This window comes from Nerophis lumbriciformis, linkage group LG22 (assembly GCF_033978685.3).
Source record: "Nerophis lumbriciformis linkage group LG22, RoL_Nlum_v2.1, whole genome shotgun sequence".
NCBI lineage: Eukaryota > Metazoa > Chordata > Actinopteri > Syngnathiformes > Syngnathidae > Nerophis > Nerophis lumbriciformis.
Genome location: NC_084569.2, coordinates 28,660,324 through 28,681,473, shown reverse-complemented (window position 1 = coordinate 28,681,473; position 21,150 = coordinate 28,660,324). Strand labels below are relative to the sequence as shown.

Here is a 21,150-nt window from a genome sequence, read left to right as displayed (position 1 = left end):
CGCTTTTAAATAACGCCTAGAAAAGGTGGTACTAATTATATTTGTGTGCTGCCAGAGGTTGGACCATATGATGTCGTAAATATGTTATTTTTAAACTACCATCGCCACCTTGTGGTGAAAAATTATAACCGTCATAACTTACTTCCATGGGACTTAACTGCATGACAACCATTATCGCCCCCCTGTAGTGAAAAATTATAACAGTAATACTTTCCTGACGTTTTTGGTGGCGGGTCGGAGTATTGGGTGGGATGCAACTGTATTACTGCAGTGGCGACATTATCGCCCCCTTGTAGTTTTTGGTGGGATGCAACTGCATTACTGGAGTGGCGACATTATCGCCCCCTTGTGGTTTTTGATGGGATCCAAATGTATTACTGCAGTGGCGACATTATCGCCCCCTTGTGGTTTTTGATGGGATGCAAATGAATTACTGCAGTGGCGACATTATCGCCCCCTTGGGGTGGAAAATTATAACAGTCATACCTTCCATAAACATGCTATGATCCACCTGAAATGATGGTGGGTTAAGGTGTTGGGTGGGACGCAACTGCATGACTACTGCGCCCCCCTTGTGGTGAAAAAGTATAATGGTCATACCTTTCTTCCACATGCTCCAATCTTCCTGAATTTTTTTTATGGTGGTTCAGGTTGTTGGGTGGAACTACTCTGGCGCCGTTATTATCCCCTTGTGATAAAAAACTATAACAGTATTAACTTCTCTACACTTGCTCCAATCTTTCTGACGTTTTTATTGGTGGGTCGAAGTATTGGGTGGGATGCAACTGCATTACTACAGTGGCGACATTATCGCCCCCTTGTGGTGGAAAATTATAACAGTCATAGCTTCCATAAACATGCTCCGATCCAACTGAAATTTTGATGTTGGGTTGAGGTGTCGGGTGGGACGCAACTGCATGACTACTGCGCCCCCCCCTTGTGGTGAAAAATCATAACTGTCATACCTTTCTTCCACATGCTCCAATCTTTCTGAAATTTTTTTATGGTGGGTCCAGGTGTTGGGTGGGACCCAACTGCATGACTACCACGGCGTCTTTATCGCCCCCTTTTGATGAAAAACTATAACAGTATTAGCCTCCTTGCTCGATTTTCCTGATTTTTTTGATGGTGGGTCGGAGTATTGGGTGGGATGCAACTGCATTACTACAGTGGCGACATTATCACCCCCTTGTGGTGGAAAATTATAACAGTCATGCCTTCCATAAACATGCTCCGATCCACCTGAACTTTTTGATGGTGGGTTGAGGTGGTGGGTGGGACGCAACTGCGTGACTACTGCACCCCCCTTGTGGTAAAAAATTATAACTGTCATACCTTTATTCTGCATGCTCCAATCTTCCTTAATTTTATGGTGGGTCGAGGTGTTGGGTAGGACATTATACCCACTTGTGGTGGAAAATTATAAGTCATACCTTCCATAAACATGCTCCGATCCACCTGAAATTTTTATGGTGGGTCGGGTTGTTGGGTGGGACGCAACTGCATGACTATTACGGCGCCTTTATCACCCCCTTGTGGTGAAAAACTATGACAGTATTAACGTCCTTACACTTGCTCCGATCTTCCTGAAATTTTTCATGGTAAATTGAGTATTGGGAGGGATGCAACTGCATAGGCACCAATACTGCCCCCTTGCGGTGGAAAAATATAACAGTCACAACTTCCTTATAGATGCGCCGATCTGTCTGAAATTTGTAATGGTGGGTCGGGGCAAAGGGAGGCCCGTTCAACGCTGCTAACAGCTTTAATTGTGTTTGTTATTTAGCTAGTTTGGTCTCACCTCCATCAGGAGTGCTCTGTTGGTGAGGAGACAGTTTTCATCAGGGAAGCTTTCACAGAGGTTATCAAATGTTGCCATGCTGTCCCTGCAAAAACAAAAAACAATGTTTAGTGAGTGACTATTTCATGTAATGATTATTAACTAATGCTTTGTCCAAGTGCGGGTGTTATGTCACGGACAAAACACTATCAAGGTTTGCCTTTGTTATCCTTTGCCACTTTGCTAGCTTACTGCAATGCTCACGACCCGCCCTGTAAAGTGGGTCACTCGAAAGCAGGTAATGCGCTGACGTTGCCCTTGGCCAAGGTTTAACGCTCTCATTAAAAGATAGTTATGACACGCGACATAAAACCCAGTTGTGTACGGCAGGAATGACCGTCTGAATTCACCTGCCGACTGCAGCCCAGGTCTTTCTCAGTCTGTAGACCGCGTTGGACTGAAGGGCGGACAGGATTGCCCTGAGTGAGGAGAAGTTCTTCAAACTGCGACACTCCTACAGAGAAACACCAGAAAAAAAGTCAATAGAAAGTAAACCTATTGGAATAATTGTCAATGCAATATGCAGGTTTTTTTTGTTGAGTAAAAGGGGACTTATAATGCAAAAACAACTTTTCTTACCTTCAGGTGAACGTTTTTGTGTATTTGGGATCTGCATAAGTCCCGAAAATGTGAAGTCAAAACATACAGGCATGGCGGAGATATTTATAAAAAAAATCTTGCCTTCCTTCATCGGATTATCCATATATGGAAGAAAATTACCCAAAGTGCTTTGCGCGAATCCGCCATTGCAGTCCTTTTTCTCTATCCTCTTGTTGTGGGGCAGACTGGCTCGTACATGCACATGCATCCTCCGCTGTTGCCATTTCTGATACAAAGCAGCGTATAGTTCGAACTTAATCTGTCAGTAGACTCGCTATGGAGGTGTTAAAAACTACAACAAAGATGTCTGGAAGAAGATAGCAAAACAGTGCATCCTGAAGAGACTTTCCGAAAGAAAATGGTCAGTAAAACATAATCAATGCAAAATTTTGACCAAAGGACCACCATTACATGTTATGTAGACCAGTGTTTCTTAACCATGGGGCCGCCTATCCGTTTCTCAGCTGTAAGACTACTCGGTTGTAATACACTTTTCCACCACTTGTGGCCATAAAGACAATCTCAAACAAAAAGACGTTTTTTTAAGCACAAAAAATATGACTAAAACGGTGAAGCTGTACTTTTTTTTGTTGACAGCTTAGTTAAGAAAAATAATAATTGTTATTTTCATTTCAGCACAATATATATTTTTATGAGTCCATTCATATGTAGTATATTTGTTTAGTAATTATTTGTGTAATCAGCCTAACCTAAGTAAATAATAACGACTAAATAAACAATAATCTTTTTTTCATACCATCTGATGGAAGTAGGCTGGATATAATTATTTAATATGATTAAAATCAAGAGTAAGATTACAAATTCAGTGTTGGTATTTGAGTGAACCCCTTCAGTTGTGGAAAAGTTGGCCCCCGAGGTCAAAAAGATTAGGAACCGCTGATGTAGACCAGAAGGAACTTTTAAATGTCGAAAAAAAAAATCATAATTCCTTTCTAAGGCCAACTGGTCCTGGCCAAAACCCAAATCCGATCACTTATGGACTGATGCTAGTTTGACAAGCAGACTCACCTGTGCTATTCTGATCCATTTCTCGATGATGCGAGCTCGATGAGGCGGAGCCGTGGGAGGCAAGCAGGAGGAAGTGGGGCTGGTGGCGCCACATGTGGGGCGGCACAGCAGCGACACGATGACCAGGTTGGTGATGGCATTGAACTGCGCGACGGTGGCCCTGATGGTGGGGGACATGTTCTCCTTCTTGTCCCTTTGTGACCAGATGCAGCCCAAACATTGGTATGGAGCCACCTTGACAAATAAGGCCTGAAAAGAAACGACTATTAGCCTGATTAACACAATAGATCTTAAGTAGAGTTCATAAGTCTTGCATTTGTGCCAGTTCCCTGAACAGCTATTGGTTGAAAAATTCTAACACTTTGTCTGTGGTCACTGGCGAAAGGATTAAACCGAACCCTCTAAGTGGACTATAGCACCTCAGTCATCTGACCTTAGCAAATCCTCAAATAATATTGTAGCATTCACTATTTTGTTTGCGAGAAGACTCATCGTGTTCAATTGGAAGGCAAAAGCGCCCCCTGGCCACACCCGCTGGATGAAAGATGTTCTGTATTTTCTCAATCTGGAGAAGATTAATTTAGTTAGTTTAGTTAGACAAGTGGTGTTCCTCAAGGTTCCATCTTAGGTCCTCTCTTTGTCATCATTTGTTCAACTTCTTTAGTTAGTGGTGTTCCTCAAGGTTCCATCTTAGGTCCTCTCTTTGTCATCATTTATTCAACTTCTTTAGTTAGACTAGGGGTGTTCCTCAAGGTTCCATCTTAGGTCCTCTCTTTGTCATCATCTGTTCAAATTCTTTAGCTATATTAGTGGTGTTCCTCAAGGTTAAATCTTAGGTCCTCTCTTTGTCATTATTTGTTCAACTTCTTTAGTTAGACTAGTTGTGTTCCTCAAGGTTCCATCTTAGGTCCTCTCTTTGTCTGACATTGAATGGATGCTTTGCAAGGTTTCAAGAACTGTGGGGTGCCTTTCTGAGATATGTAGAAGAAACTAAACTTAACCCCGTTTGAAAAACAATTGAAATGTGGGTGGTTGGTGAGCCTGTTTGTGTGCTTGAGGGTTGCTATATCTCTAAGGCCATTCAGGGATGCCGCTGTCTGTGGTTTTATGTTGACATCTGCCTGTAGTTTCTTATTTTATTTAGTAATTTTTTTATTACTTATTATAATTTTTTGGGGGGGGTTTAGTTTACTTGTTGGGAGGGAAAGCATTTAATGTTTGTTGGACAATTCATGTCATTTTTATGTGTCTGAAAATTAATAAACAAATGTTTATAAAACAAAAAAAACAATAGAACGTTTTGTTTGACACTGTCACAGAAAACTTGAATTAAAATAGGAATGTCCCGACCAACCTTTTTGCCCTCTGATTCTGATTCGATTTTTAACCGTCAGGTCCGTTTCGATTTTGAGTCCCGATCCCATACTTTGACAAATAATTATAGAACTGAAAATGTTTTATGGCAAGTAACTAAATTAAACACAGTAACATTATTTTATTACATTTATAATTTTCTGGAAATGTATTACATTTGTGGTATTGAAAGCTACATAAAGTTATTTTTTGCAAAATAAAGTAGCTAATGACTATAAACTACAAAACTACAAAAAAGCATAAACTAGTATTGGCTGATATTTAAATCATCATCAAAGCCTTCATGTATCCTGAGTGTGTAAACAATAACAAAAACGACCCCCAAAAACTGTTTGTAATAACAACAACAAGAAAATTAAAATGTTTCGATCTGTACACGAATCACAGTATGGTTCATATACTGATACTATACTAGGTATCGATAGTTTCGACATCTGGATCAATCACCCCTACTTTATATTGACGCTTTAGCTGTAAGCTTTTAAGTATGTCGCATGCTTAGCCATTTGTATTAGTTTTGTCCTCCAGTGATAATGCTATGGAAGAAACTTAGTTCATTAGTATTTTAGAAGCAGCTTCACACGTATTTCTTGCAACTGTCCCATGATCGGTACATCTCTATTAAGCAACATGAGAGGGTCAGAATAGCGAACAAGGTTTGAACAGTTCTCTCACGTACAGAATCAATGCGGGTGAGTTGCTGTGCAATGACTCCAGCTGAGAAATCCAAAATGTCTCCTTGATCTTGAGAGTTTTCACAACCTGAATCCTCATCACTTGAAGGCTGCTTGTCTTGCTCCACGTTGGCCGTTCTCGCATTTGTCTCACCTTCTGAGGAATCAGCACGTAAAAATAAGCAATGCAATATCGCATTCATGTCATTTAAGTGGGATGGAGGACTACCTTCTTTCTGGAACCTCTTTAGCAGGTTTTCAGCCTGGCCAGCCAGAGAACAAAAGTTAGGCTGAGAGCGCATTTGGTCATGAACAGCACAGCTGAGCCTAAGGTGATCCAAAAGGAGTCGGAGGCCCGAGTGCAGCGGAGGGTCTCTGAAGTCCTCGCTGTACTCATCCAACCATGTCTGGACAAAGGCCAACAACGGTGGACTAGGGAGACAATCACCACCTTCATTATTAATTTGTAATTCATTTCACTTGCTGGCAGAGGAGTTGACACGTTGTGCGAGGAATTCTCAACAATGATGGGATGACAAAACACAAACTAAACAAAGTACATCATAGAAGCTATCCACTTACCTCAGGTTGCATTCAATCGTGGCCAATTGTGACGCTGTGCCGTGTCTGCAGGGCGACAATTGTTAAAAAACATATAATTTATTTTTGCCTGGATTTTCCAAAAAAAATAATTTGAAAAAATATATATGCATGTGTGTGTGTATATATATATATATATATATATATATATATATATATATATAGTCAAGGTTTCTGTGGTTTATCTGTTATACAGTGCTCAAAACAGGCTTGTAGGGATGATATAGCCTCTGTGTTTCTCACTGACCTAACGTGTATATATATATATATATATATATATATATATATATATATGTATATATATATATAAAAAAAAATTATTTTTTATACATATATATATATATATATATATATATATATGCCAAAAGTTTGGACACACCTTCTCCTATATATATATATATATACATACATATATATATATATATATATATTTTTTTTATATACAGTATATTTATATATGGCCAAAGGTTTGGACACACCTTCTCATTCAATGTGTTTTCTTTATTTTCATGACTATTTACATTGTAGAATGTCACTGAAGGCATCACAACTATGAATGAACACATGTGGAGTTATGTACAAAAAAGGTGAAATAACTGAAAACATGTTTTATATTCTAGTTTCTTCAAAATAGCCACTGTTTGCTCTGATTACTGCTTTGCACACTCTTGTTATTCTCTCGATGAGCTTCAAGAGGTAGTCACCTGAAATGATTTTCACCTCCCAGGTGTGCTTGAAAGCTCATACAGTAGAAAAAATACATTTATATTTGATAACAAGTCATATCATAAAATATGGGGTCCTTAATATGAATTTGTTTTAACAATTAAATTAACTTAAAATTGACATTTTGGTGAATAATGGCAATTCTGGGAGGTTGTCAAAGCTTATGAGATACAATGCAAGTGTAAGCCACTGTGATTATTATTGTTTTATTGTCAATGGCTGTAAAAGTGATAGAAAGGATAAGTGACAATAACAATTATATATAATATATAATATGTATATATAATACAGGGTTTCCTCTAGACTGCCAAGATACCATTGCGTATCTTGGCAGTATAGCTCGGTTGGTAGAGTGGCCGTGCCAGCAACTTGAGGGTTCCAGGTTCGATCCCCGCTTCTGCCATCCTAGTCACTGCCGCTGTGTCCTTGGGCAACACACATTACCCACCTGCTCCCAGTGCCACCCACACTGGTTTAAAAATGTAACTTAGATATTGGGTTTCACAATGTAAAGCGCTTTGAGTCACTTGAGAAAAGCGCTATACAAATATAATTCACTTCACTTCACACTACTATTGGCGGTGGGGGCATGGTGATAGGCGTGGTCACATGACATGATCGAATAATTTGCCTAATCTGCTATGATATGATTTTCTTAAAAAAAAATGTCACTAGTGTTTTTTAGAATTGACTCTCCTTAGTTTTGTGAAATTATTATTGTTTTTTTTAAATGTGCTTTATAAATACATAAAAATTCAGTCGATTGGATAAAAAGGCTAGAAAATGTATACATACATTTAAATACACATCTGTTATTATTAATTAGTATTAAGATATATTTGTATATCGGTTTGCCATATTTTCAATTGTTGCTTAATGTACAGTGTACTTTTGAGATTTTTTCCAGTGTCATTCGAGATACTTTCAATGACTTTTTAAAAAAAAATCAAAAAGAACTAGCAACAAATCTAATCTTCCTCTGGTAGCATTGATATTTTTAGATTATTTAGCCATTTTATGCTTGAAAATGCTTTATTTAAAAATATATAGAGTATATATAAATATATACAACGGTATAATATTATCTTTGCGTTTGTGTTATATGTAAAAAAAACAGTTGTTCGTGAGCTTTATTAATAACTAGATGAGGCAATTCCTGAAGGAATTGCGTGTGAATGCTCCAATGCTGAAGTTGAACTGAAATGCTGACAGAATGTGATATGAATGTAAAAATAGTTTGAATGTTGGAATGGTTTGAATGTTGAAGACTTTGAATTTCCAGGAAAACTGGAATTTGGTTTGGAACTTGGGAAAGTGTTAGTCTGAATGTGCAGGATGAGTGGAATGTGTTGATGTTGGAATGGTTTGAATAGGTTGAAAAATGTGGGAATTAAGCAACTTGGAAAAATGTCCTATTCATTTCAATAATTCCTGAAAATTTGGGGATTTTGGGAAAAGCGAGATTTTTTGAAAATTATTAATAGCATTAATGTCCTGAATGAGCTGAATTAGTTGGTGTTGGAATTGTTTAAATCGGTCAAGAAATGTTGAAGTAGTAACAGTTTATTAATTGAAAAATGGTATTACGGAATTTTGGGAAAACCGGGACTTTTTCAAGTTCTTAAACCAACTTGTTTTTTTGTCCTGACTAAGAGGAATGTTTCGACAGTGGAACGTTTGAAATGGGTTGAAAAAATAGTCATCGCACTAAAAAAGGTTGGAAATAAGGTTAGAAAATAACAGGAATTCCTGGAAATTTGTTGAACGTGGAAAAATGGTTGTTTAAATGTCTAGGATGAATTGAATGTGTTGAAGGTGGAATGGTTTGAACCGGTTGAAAAATTTGGGAATTGTTGAAGTTTGAAAAATGGATAATTAATTTGGAACGGGGAAAATGTCCCGAAAAACTGGGAATTCTAGGAAATCCAGGATTTTTTTTAATAGGTGTTGAAAAGGAGCACACAGTTCTTGAACAGACTGAATATTTTCAAGTTGGAACGGTTTAAAATGGATAAAAAATGTGGGGGAGTTGTGGAACCACATTTCAATGGGAATTCCATGGAAATTTGGGAATTTTTTGGAAAATGCTAAAACATTTTAATGTTCTGAATGGTTAGTGTTGGAATTTTTTAAATCATGTTGAATTGAGAAATGGTATTAATGGGGAAAATGTTGACCATGCCCCATACCATTTGTGACCATGCCATGCTGGCACAAATGTCCCGAAAAACTGGGAATTATAGGAAATCCGGGAATTTTTTTTAATAATTGTTGAAACACACAATTCCTGAACAGGCTAAATATTTATAAGTTGGAACGGTTTGAATCGGATAAAAAAATGTGGGCGTTGTGGAACTTTGAAAAATGTCCCATTCATTTCCAATGGGAATTACATGTAAATTTAGGAATTTTGGGGAAAATGCGAAAACATTTCAATGTTCTGATGGATGGTGTTGGAATTTTTCAAAATGTTGAAGGAGTAACATGTTGAATTGAGAAATGGTATTACGCAATTCCTGGAATTTCGGGAAACCGGGAATTTTTCCTGTTCAAAAAACAACTTTGTTTTTTGTCCTCATTAAGCGGAATGTTTTGAAAGTGGAACGGTTAAAGTGGGTTGACAAATGTGGAAGGAGTAGTCGCCAGAAAAAAGGGTAAAAATACGGTTTGGAAAACTAGGAATTCTGGGAATTCCTGGAATTTTTCAGAGATTGGAAAAATTATATTTTGAATGTCCAGGATGAGTGGAATATGTTGAAGGTGGAATGGTTTGAATCGGTAAAAAAATGTGGAAATGGTGGATGCTTGAAAAATGGCCAATTCATTTTGAATGGGAAAAATGTCCTGGAAAACCTGGAATTCTGGGGAATCTGGGAATTTTTGGAATTTGTTAAGGGAAATCCCGCGATTCCCGAATAGGCTGAACAGTTTGAAGTTGGAATGGTTTGAATCGGATGAAAAATGTGGAAGGTAGAGCACGCCAAAATCTGCAGACGAAGAAAAAACGTATGTGTGAACGCTTTGGAGCAACACCAAAAATAGCTGCGAACCAAAAATGTCCCCCTTGGTCACACTTTGCACACCACCACTTTATAGTTATTTGAGACACACTTTTGCTACCTGTTATTTTTACTGTGCAGACATGACACTTGCAGTGTGGTGTAAAGAAACGTGTCATTGTACCGATGAAAGATGAGCTCCAGAAGCTTTGCCGTGCTGGTGAAAGTTCTGTAAGTGGCGAGGAAGATCCTGCTGTAGTCCTGCTGCTCCACACAGGCGGGCTCAAGGAGGTGACTCACGAGCTTTTGCAGACCGGCCGCCTTCAGACGGCGAACTTTGACGGTTCGGTACTGGACGAAAGCGCAGGATGGATTGGCATCGCCGGGGTGGGGCGGGGAAGGGACCGGCACGCGATGCAGGGTGACCCCGTAAACTGCACCGTCCTCGCATTCTTCACCCCACTCCTGCACCGGGTTCTGTGGATTGCAAGGAGCAAAAGCGGATATTATCTAAAACGCATGTGTCAAACTCAAGGCTCAAAACTCATTTTATGTGGCCCGCCAACACCTGGATAAAATATGCATCAATAAAGTACTACTTTCCATTTGGACAGAAATAAATACATTTATTGCATGTAATTGCATATATTTTTATTCAATAATATCTAATAATGTAACAAGCACTATATTATTATACTTTCCTCCAGAAGGTCTTATCTTTGTCCAAGTGATGTCAGATGAAACAACAATTGAGCTATTTGTAATTATAATATAGTGTTTGTTACGTTATTAGATATTATTGAATACAAATATACAGTCGTGGTCAAAAGTTTACATACACTTGTGAAGAACATAATGTCATGGCTGTCTTGAGTTTCCAATAATTTCTACAACTCCTATTTGTTTGTGATAGAGTGATTGGAGCACATACTTGTTGGTCACAAAAAACATTCATGAAGTTTGGTTCTTTTATGAATTTATTTTGGGTCTACTGAAAATGTGACCAAATCTGCTGGGTCAAAAGTGAAGTGAAGTGTATTATATTTACTGTATATAGCGCTTTCCTCTAGTGACTCAAAGCGCTTTACATAGTGAAACCCAATATCTAACTTACATTTAAACCAGTGTGGGTGGCACTGGGAGCAAGTGGGTAAAGTGTCTTGCCCAAGGACACAACAGCAGTGACTAGGATGGCGGAAGCTGGGATCGAACCTAGAACCCTCAAGTTGCTGGCACAGCCACTCTACCAACCGAGCTATACTGCCCAATAAGTATACATACAGCAATGTTAATATTTGGTTACATGTCCCTTGGCAAGTTTCACTGCAATAAGGCACTTTTGGTAGCCATCCACAAGCTTCTGGTTGAATTTTTGACCACTCCTCTTGACAAAATTGGTGCAGTGCAGCTAATTTTGTTGGTTTTCTGACATGGACTTGTTTCTTCAGCATTGTCCACACGTTTAAGTCAGGACTTTGGGAAGGCCATTCTAAAACCTTAATTCTAGCCTGATTTAGCCATTCCTTTACCACTTTTGGCGTGTGTTTGGGGTCATTGTCCTGTTGGAACACCCAACTGCGCCCAAGACCCAACCTCCAGGCTGATGATTTTAGGTTGTCCTGAAGAATTTGGAGGTAATCCTCCTTTTTCATTGTCAATTTTACTCTCTGTAAAGCACCAGTTCTATTGGCCGCAAAACAGGCCCACAGCATAATACTACCACCACCATGCTTGATGGTAGGAATGGTGTTCCTGGGATTAAAGGCTTTACCTTTTCTCCTCCAAACATATTGCTGGGTATTGTGGCCAAACAGCTAAATTTTTGTTTCATCTGACCACAGAACTTTCCTCCAGAGGGTCTTATTTTGTCCATGTGATCAGCAGCAAACTTTAGATAAGCCTTAAGGTGTCGCTTCTGGAGTAAGGGCTTCCTTCTTGCATGGTAGCCTCTCAGTCCATGGCGATGCAAAACACGCTTGACTGTGGACACTGACACCTGTTCTAGCATCTTCCAATTCATTGCAGACCTGCTTTTTGGTGGTTCTCGGTTGACTCTTGATCATCCTGACCAATTTTCTCTCAGCAGTAGGTATTAGCTTGCGTTTTTTTCCTGATCGTGGCAGTGACAAAACTGTGCCATGCACTTTGTACTTACGAACAATTGTCTGCACAGTTGCTCTTGGAACCTTAAGCTGCTTTCAAATGGCTCCAAGTGACTTTCCTGACTTGTTCAAGTCAATGATTATTTTTTTCAGATCTGTGCTGAGTTCCTTTGACTTTCCCATTGTCGCATTTGTAACCGAGTCTAATGACTGCATCACATGAGCCCTATTTAAATGGGCTCAGAGAAGTCAACAGGTGTCGTCAATCATAATCACTCACATGAAGTTAAGAGGCCATGCCGTGAAGCTAATTTGATTTGATTGTAACTTTTCTACATCACCAAAATTGATAATGTATGTTGCTGTATGTATACTTTTGACCCAGCAGATATGGTCACATTTTCAGTAGACCCATAATAAATTCATAAAAGAACCAAACTTCATGAATGTTTTTTGTGACAAACAAGTATGTGCTCCAATCACTCTATCACAAAAAAATAAGAGTTGTAGAAATTATTGGAAACTCAAGACAGCCATGACATTATGTTCTTTACAAGTGAATGTAAACTTTTGACCACGATTGTAAATATGATAAATGCATTGTTTTTGATAAGACAAGCAGATTATATGTAAAGTCTGTTTTCTTCGTAGTTGTGTGCGTGTAAAATAACGTGTGCCCTTTCAAAATGTGTTGCGTAACTCAGGCGTCGATAACAATGCCTGCATGACCGCACATAATCCAAGTGGTGTGCACGCAAACGCCTTTATAATCTATAACGCTGCACTGAAAAGTCAGCAAGGAGACATGCAATGTTATTTACCACTCTGTGTTGACCCAAGCAATTACATTCAACGGAAGAAGCTGACAAAAAAAAAAAAAATCAAGATGCCTTTTTGGAACCAGTATCACACACACATCCATTGTCTTTGGTAGAAACTGCAGTCGTTTGTTTGCTGCACAGAAAGGAAACATTGTGTGCTCCTTGCAGCCATTGTGACCATGCCCTGCTGGCACAAAGCACCACTATCAGTCAAATGTAAATACAGCGTTAGCCACGCATTTGTTGCCTTATCTGATCTCGCTCTTGACTTTCTTGCAAATACCCTAAGACATCGCCATTTACTTCCACAGTATTTTAGTTTTTGTTGATATTTACACTTGTCAGGGTAGGCGATGCGGCAAATAGTGGTGTGTTGATTTGATACCAAGGAAACACAGGGCCAGCCAGTAATGCTGATACTAATACACAGACTTTTGTTTTGAAATTCTTTAAGATCTTTGAATAATTTTGCCTTTAATTTGTTGATAACGATCATAATTAGAATAGAGAAATATTTCAGGCCATCAAAAAATATAATTACAAAATATATAAAATATTATTTAAAAAAATTGGCTAAATATTTGTTGAGACACAAAATAACCGACAAAAAAAATCAAAGAATGCCGGAGCCATTTTGATATTTTTATAGATTAAAAAACGTTATACACATTTTTGATTTCATTTATTTATTTGCAACACTTAAAAAACAAATATAACATCTCCAATACAATATCCTCATGTGAGAAATACAATAGGAATATTAAAAGAAAATAGAAAAAGTGTTAGTGTTAGAAGCATATAATGTTTTGCCAAATCTAAAGATGTCATTAGTATAAAATATTATGCTTTTTTGCCCTATTTTTCTTGCAAATTTGTTTTTGTTTACACTTGTTAGGGTGGGCGATACGGCAAATAGTGGTATTGATTTGATACCAAGTAAACGCAGGTCCAACCAGTATTGCTGATACTAATAGAGACTTTTAATTTGAAATTCTTCAAGGTTTTCCAATGATTTAGTGATTTTGCCTTTTAATTTGTTCATTGTGATCATAATTACAGTAGAGAAATAGTTCAGGCAAACAAAAAATCGAATTACAAAATATATAAAATATGATTTTTTTAAATTGGCAAAATATTTGTTGAGACACAAAAGACAAAAATTCCGACAAAAAAAATAAAATAATACAGGGGTCATTTTGATATTTATATATGTATTTTTTTATTTTGTAAAAGGTTAAAAAACATTATACACATTGTTTATCTCATTAATTTATTTGTAACACTTAAAAAACTAATATAGCATCTCCAATACAATATCCTCATCTGAAAAATACAATAGGAATATTAAAAGAAAATAGAAAAAGTGTTAGTGTTAGTAGCATATAATGTTTTGCCAAATCTAAAGATGTCATTAGTATAAAAAAAATGTTGCTCTTTTTGCTCTAATTTTCTTGCAGTTTTTTTTGTTTACACTTGTTAGGGTGGGCGATACCGCAAATATTTGTATTGATTTGATACCAAGTAAATGCAGGTCCCACCAGTATTGCTGATACTAAGAGATTTTGAATTTGAAATTCTTCAACATCTTTAAATGATTTTGTGATAATTACAATAGAGAATTAGTTCAGGCAAACCAAAAATATAATTAAAAAATATATTAAAATCTAATTAAAAAAATTGTCAAAATATTTGTTGAGACACAAAAGCCAAAATTACCGACAAAAAATAAATAAAAGAATGCAGGGGCCATTTAAATATTTTTATGTTTTTTATTTTTATTTTGTAAAAAGATTAAAAAACTTTGTACACAGTTTTAATTTCATTAATTTATTTGGAACACTTAAAAAACAAATATAGCATCTCCAATACAATATCCTCATGTGAGAAATACAATAGGAATATTAAAAGAAAATAGAAAAAGTGTTAGTGTTAGAAGCATATAATGTTTTACCAAATCGAAAGATGTCATTAGTATAACATATTATGGTTTTTTTGCTCTATTTTTCTTGCAGTTTGTTTTGTTTACACTTGTTAGGGTGGGCGATACGGCAAATAGTGGTATTGATTTGATACCAAGTAAACGCAGGTCGGCCTGGTATTGCTGATACTAATAGAGACTTTTAATTTGAAATTCTTCAAGGTTTTTCAATGATTTAGTGATTTTGTCTTTATTTTGTCAATCGTGATCATAATTACAATACAGAAATAGTTCAGGCCAACAAAAAAATCAAGTCACAAATATATCAAAATATTATTTAAAAGAATTGGCTAAATATTTGTTGAGACAAAAAAAACAAAAATACCAACAAAAAAATAAAAGAATGCGGGGCCATTTTGATAGTTTTATATGTATTTGTTTTATATTGTTAAAGGTTAAAAAACATTATACACGTTTAATTTCATTAATTTATTTGGAACACTTAAAAAACAAATATAGCATCTTCAATACAATATCCTCATCTGAAAAATACAATAGGAATATTAAAAGAAAATAGAAAAAGTGTTCTAAAAGCAGCAGAAAGAAGCAAAAGCATATAATGTTTTGCCAGATCTAATGATCTCATTAGAATAAAATATTATGCTTTTTGCTCTGTTTTTCTTGCAGCTTTTTTTTGTTTACATTATATGATGGGCGATACAGCAAAATAATGGGCGATACAGCAAATAATGGTATTGATTTGCTACCAAGTAAACGCAGGTCCAACCAGTGTTGCTGATTCTAACACATACACTTTTAATTTGAAATTCTTCAAGACCTTTAAAAAATGTTGTGATTTTGCCTTTAATTTGTTATTTGCGATCATAATTACAATAGAGAAATAGTTCAGGCAAACACAAAATATAATTACAAAATATATCAAATATTATAAAACATTTGTTGCTAAATATTTGTTGAGACACGTAAGCAGAACTACCAACAGAAAAAAATCAAAGCATGATATTTGTTTTTTGGGTTTTTTTGGAAGGGGGGGTGCTTGGCTTTTTGAACATACTTTTAATTTCTGTCATGTATTTTGAACACTAAACAAAAAATATAGCCTCTCCAATTCAAAATAGTCATCTGAAAAAACAGTTGTAATATTAAAAGTACATTTTAATAAAAGAAAAAGGAAAAAGCATATAATGTACTGCCCCACCTAAAGCTAGATTATTGTGTCTTTTTATGTCTTTTTGCTATATTTATACTGATTTAAATGTTATTTCTACATGTGCCAAGAAGGGCCCAAACATGCCAGTGTTGCCAGACATACTATAATTATCTTATTTAGACCTTAATTTTCCCCTCTGTGATTTTCCTCTACTATTTTGTGACCCAAAATGCCATAATTTACAATAATTTGACCCCTTCAATACAGTACCATGAATTGATTTACGTGGACCCTGACTTAAACAAGTTGAAAAACTTATTCGGGTGTTACCATTTAGTGGTCAATTGTACGGAATATGTACTGAACTGTGCAATCTACTAATAAAAGTTTCAATCAATCAATTAATCGATCAGTATTAGCAAACGTAAACAGGATGTTTGGTCAATTAGTTAGCAACAAACGTCAAAAACATGTGACCGTATTTTCTTTCAACTTTCAGGAAATGTCAAAAACGCGATTAGGAACGAGTGAATAAGATTTTTGGGGTGAGCCGGACCGTTTCTGCCTAGCTACCATACGCTTATGTTACGGGGCGGAATTGCTTGCATCCCCGCCTCCTCCCACAGAGACAAAGCGCCTGGATGACCGACAATAGGGTTTACTCGGTTTATTTAATTCCGCTACACAACAAATGCGCCCAGTTGCAAAGAGTGAACTCTCTTGCCGGCCGTTTGGAAAAAAACACAGAACAAACACGCACCGACTTGTCAATTTCATTTATCCTTCGATTAGCCGTTAGCTCACAAAGTTATGGGCGGACTTTGACGAACGGTTCAGGAAATGTCAAAAATTGGATGAGGATCAAGTGTTTATATTTGGGGAGCGATACGGATCACAGTCTGGATTCAGGATATTTTTATTTTTTTTAAAGAATTCTGCAATAATTTTCCTCAAATTACAATCAATTTAAGATATCGGTACGATAGCTTGTAATTTTTCATCTGGCAACATTGGAAGGAGCACTTTGGACACCCTTAACTCGTTCCCAGAAGTAACTTTTTGTTTGTAAACTTTACAACAATACATATATACACCTTTCTTTGTTTTTAGTTTATATATTTAAGTTGTATTTACTCACAATGTATTTTATTTCCTAGTTGTCCAATTGCTCTTGTTATTATGTGTTATCCCGATACCAATATTTTGGTACCGGTACCAAAATAATTTCGATACTTTTCGGTACTTTTCTAAATAAAGGGGACCACAAAAAATGGCATTATTGGCTTTATTTTAACAAAACATCTTTGGGTACATTAAACATATGTTTCTTATTGCAAGTTTGTCCTTTAAATAAAATAGTGAACATACTAGACAACTTGTCTTTTAGTAGTAAGTAAACAAACAAAGGCTTCTAATTAGTCTGCTGACGTATGCAGTAACATATTGTGTAATTTATCATTCTATTATTTTGTCAACATTATTAAGGACAAACTGTAAAAATGGATTATTAATCTACTTGTTCATTTACTGTTAATATCTGCTTACTTTCTCTTTTAACATGTTCTATCTACACTTCTGTTAAAATGTAATAATCATTTATTCTTCTTTCGTTTTATAATTTACATTAGTTTTGGAGGATGCCACACATTTGGGTATCAATCCAATACCAAGTAGTTACAGGATCATACATTGGTCATATTCAAAGTCCTCATGTGTCCAGGGACGTATTTCCTGACTTTATAAACATAATATAAATTTCAAAAACGAAAGAAGATGTTGTGATGCCAAAAAATATCGATGTAATCATAGTAGTATTGACTAGATACGCTACTGTACTTGGTATCATTACAGTGGATGTTAGGTGTAAATCCACCCATGGCGTTTGTTTACATTTTGACGCCGGTGTGTAGTGAAGCATGTTTAGCTATTCCTCGTCCTGCAGTGATGATATTTGTAAAAAACTTACTTTATTTGTCGCCATGGAGACAAGGATTAGTGATTTAAAAGTAGCTAAAACACTGCCAACTGGGGTGGACTTTAGCAGCTAGGTAGCTAGCCATGTCTTAAACCACCTCTTCCTGAGGGCGTTTCGGTGTTATAACTTCACCTTTATCTTTAGTTTTTAAGCCAAAATGCGTCCATTCTCCCATGTCTGTCTACACGCTGAGTCTGCTTGTAAGTACTCCATGTGTGTGTGCTGCCGAACATGCTCCTCTGCTCGTAAACCAGCAATGACACGACGGTATAGTACAGAATATGATTAATTAGTATCACGGTACTATACTAATACCGGTATACCGTACAACCCTACTATATACTACCTTTTGTATTTTTGGTATTGTCTACTACAGGGATTCTCAAACTGTGGTGCGCGTACAAACGCCAGAGAATGACTTGAATAAATACTCAACACAGTGTTACTGTTCAAACTGTGGGTAATGTTACAGTGGCCAGAAACTGTACTTTGTTTTTAATAAATACATAAGCCTACTACGCTCCTGTATTTTAATGTCAGTCATTATGGTTGTACTTAGAGAGCCAGGAGTTTTCTGAGGTGGTACTTGGTGGAAAAAGTTTGAGTACCACTGTTTGGCTACATTTTATGTATTATTTATTCCTCCTCAATTGTGCCTTTGAGAGTGTTTTAGCTATCCTTTCCTCTGGTAATTAAGCTATATAAATGTATTATTATTATCATTACTGTGTCAAAAAAATTCTGTTGCGGATCAATAGTTTGGCTAAGTCTAACGCAGTGGTTCTTAACCTGGGTTCGATCGAACCCTAGGGGTTCGGCGAGTCAGCTTCAGGGGTTCGGAGGAGCCTCCGCCGCGGAGGTCAAGACACACCCGACTCATCGTGTACATAAAAACTTCTCCCTATCGGCGTATTATGATACCCCCAAACAGTATTCTCTATTTTTCCATATGCGTGGACCTACTCAGTGGCCTAGTGGCTAGAAGGGTTTGGTGAATGCGCATATGAAACTGGCGGGGTTCAGTACCTCCAACAAGGTTAAGAACCACTGGTCTAACGATACATAAATACAACAATATCAACAGTGTGAATGTATAAACAACTCAACAAAAACACAGATATTAGATCCTTACACTGGTATCTATCTGATACTACTATCGATATTTTGATCGATCTGCCCAACCCTGATTTACAATACATTTGAATTTTCAATAATATTCAACTTCCAATACACTGAAAACAAATAAATGTTTTTGTTTGACTTATTACATAATCATTAACAAAAAACAAGTATTTTGGCTGTGTCTTGTAAATACAATTGTGTTGTATTTTATGTGGATAGTATGTGTAATATATTGGGAATATATGAGTAGTAGCTTGACAATTACTTTTATAAGTAATTGGCTATTTTTGGAATTCCACCAAACTATCACAAAATTAAGCAGACTTTTAGGGATAGTATCGCCTTTGCATCATTAATATCTCATAGAAGGATTTTATTGGAGTGGAAATCACAGTTTGCCCCCAAGACCCCCTGTGGCTTAAATACCTCATGTTTTTCTTAGATTTAGAGAAAATTAAATATAACCAAAACAATTTGGACTTGACCTGGGGCTGCATATTTAGTTACTAAGCTAAATTAAAGACACTATAGGACAAATGTGTCTTTGCTGCTTCCTACTCCTTTTCGGACATGATGTAAAGTGAAATGATATGAAATTGTGTGATGTATAATACTGTAAGTGTGTTCATGTTCGAAATAAACTAAAGAAAGAAAGAATGTGACACTCACTGTTGAAAATGAACCTTTTCATTTACCTCAACTCTTTTTTTCTTTGTTGTTGTTGTTTTTATTCAGTGACACTTATCTGTATGTTTGGGATTTTTATTTTTGTTGTTACTATTTTTTTTAAATTCCTTTTAGTTAGTTATTGTGATTCTCTATCTGCTTGTGGTGAAGAGGAAGACAGTAAATTGCTACCCACTGTAACTGAAATGTTTTATTATTATTTTTCTGTAATTAAATTTGTATTTATTTATTTATTTTGTATTTATTTTTTTATTTTTTGGGGGGAACAAAAAAAAGTATATGTTTTCTCAGTATCTGTATTATGCTTTCCCTATCAAATTAATAAATAAATATTACCAAAAAAAAGTGTTTTATGTCTAAAGAAAGGATGATTTAATGAGACTTTATGTAAACATTTAAGCTTTGTAGTTTGACAAAGCAGCAAGCTAACACAATATGAAAGGTTTTTAGGCACAACGAGTTATTATGACGCTGTTTGACACAGCAGTCATGTACTTTATAAACTATACACTAGCTCGTTTGTAATAAAACTTTTTAAAAAAAACTTACCATTGTCAGCTCCCATTTTCTCATGTCGTGTCTTTAAGGAGAAGAAGCTTCTTCCATGTCGCTTTTTAAAATCAACCTTTTTTTTTTTTAGGGCTTCATGTTTGTTGACGGTACGACTTTAGCAAATTAGCTTCGTTAGCGAAGAAACAATCATGTTACACGTTTAAAAAAAATAAAAGAAACAAAATACGTTAAATGTATTACTGCATGTTAAAAATGTTGAAGTGTGGAAGGGAGCAACCGATACTGGCTAAGTGTGTGCGTGTGTGTGTGCGTGATAGTGGGCGGGGCTGTCTTTAGGCGTGTGTGCTATGAAATGTTTAACTATTTATTCGGGACAATATTTCCTCGACGACGGTGTTTTCATGTATTTGCAGCATTTTAAGACAGTTTCTTTTAAAAGAACGTTCTACAATATTAGCATTAAAAAATGGCTAAATGGACTAAATATATCAATGCTACAACAGTATTGGCCGCTAGATTGAGACCAAACCAATCAGAGAGCTCGGTTTAGTATCGTGGCCGCTGATTGGTTCAGCTACAGGAAGCGTTACTCTTGTTAGATTAAAGGAGTGTAAAGGTCTTAAAGGTGTTATTTCATGTCTAGAGGGCTCTCAAAATATTTAGAAGGTAGTAAAAAATTTGTTATGCTCTCGCTATGAAATTATTTGATTTATAATCAATGATAACGTCTTCACGGAAATTAAACCAATTAATAGAGATTAACGAGAGATTACTGTATTTATATTTATCGACTCTTTTATTGTCTACAAACTTCAAGAGTCAATAGTTTTTGCTTAATACTGTTGACTTTTTTGTAATAAAATGGAATCATACGATTCCCTTTTATTTCATATTTGATTATTATCCAGTCTGTTATTATAATATATATATATATATATATATATATATATATATATATATATATTATAATATATATATATATATATATATATATATATA

At 36.1% G+C, this 21,150-nt stretch overlaps 1 pseudogene; it reads right to left on the bottom strand.

Annotated features, from left to right (window-relative positions):
* LOC133615726 (ral guanine nucleotide dissociation stimulator-like 1) overlaps positions 1–20,458 on the bottom strand; it is a 52,903-nt pseudogene extending 32,445 nt beyond the window's left edge.
* Between the last annotated feature and the right edge of the window lie 692 nt (positions 20,459–21,150).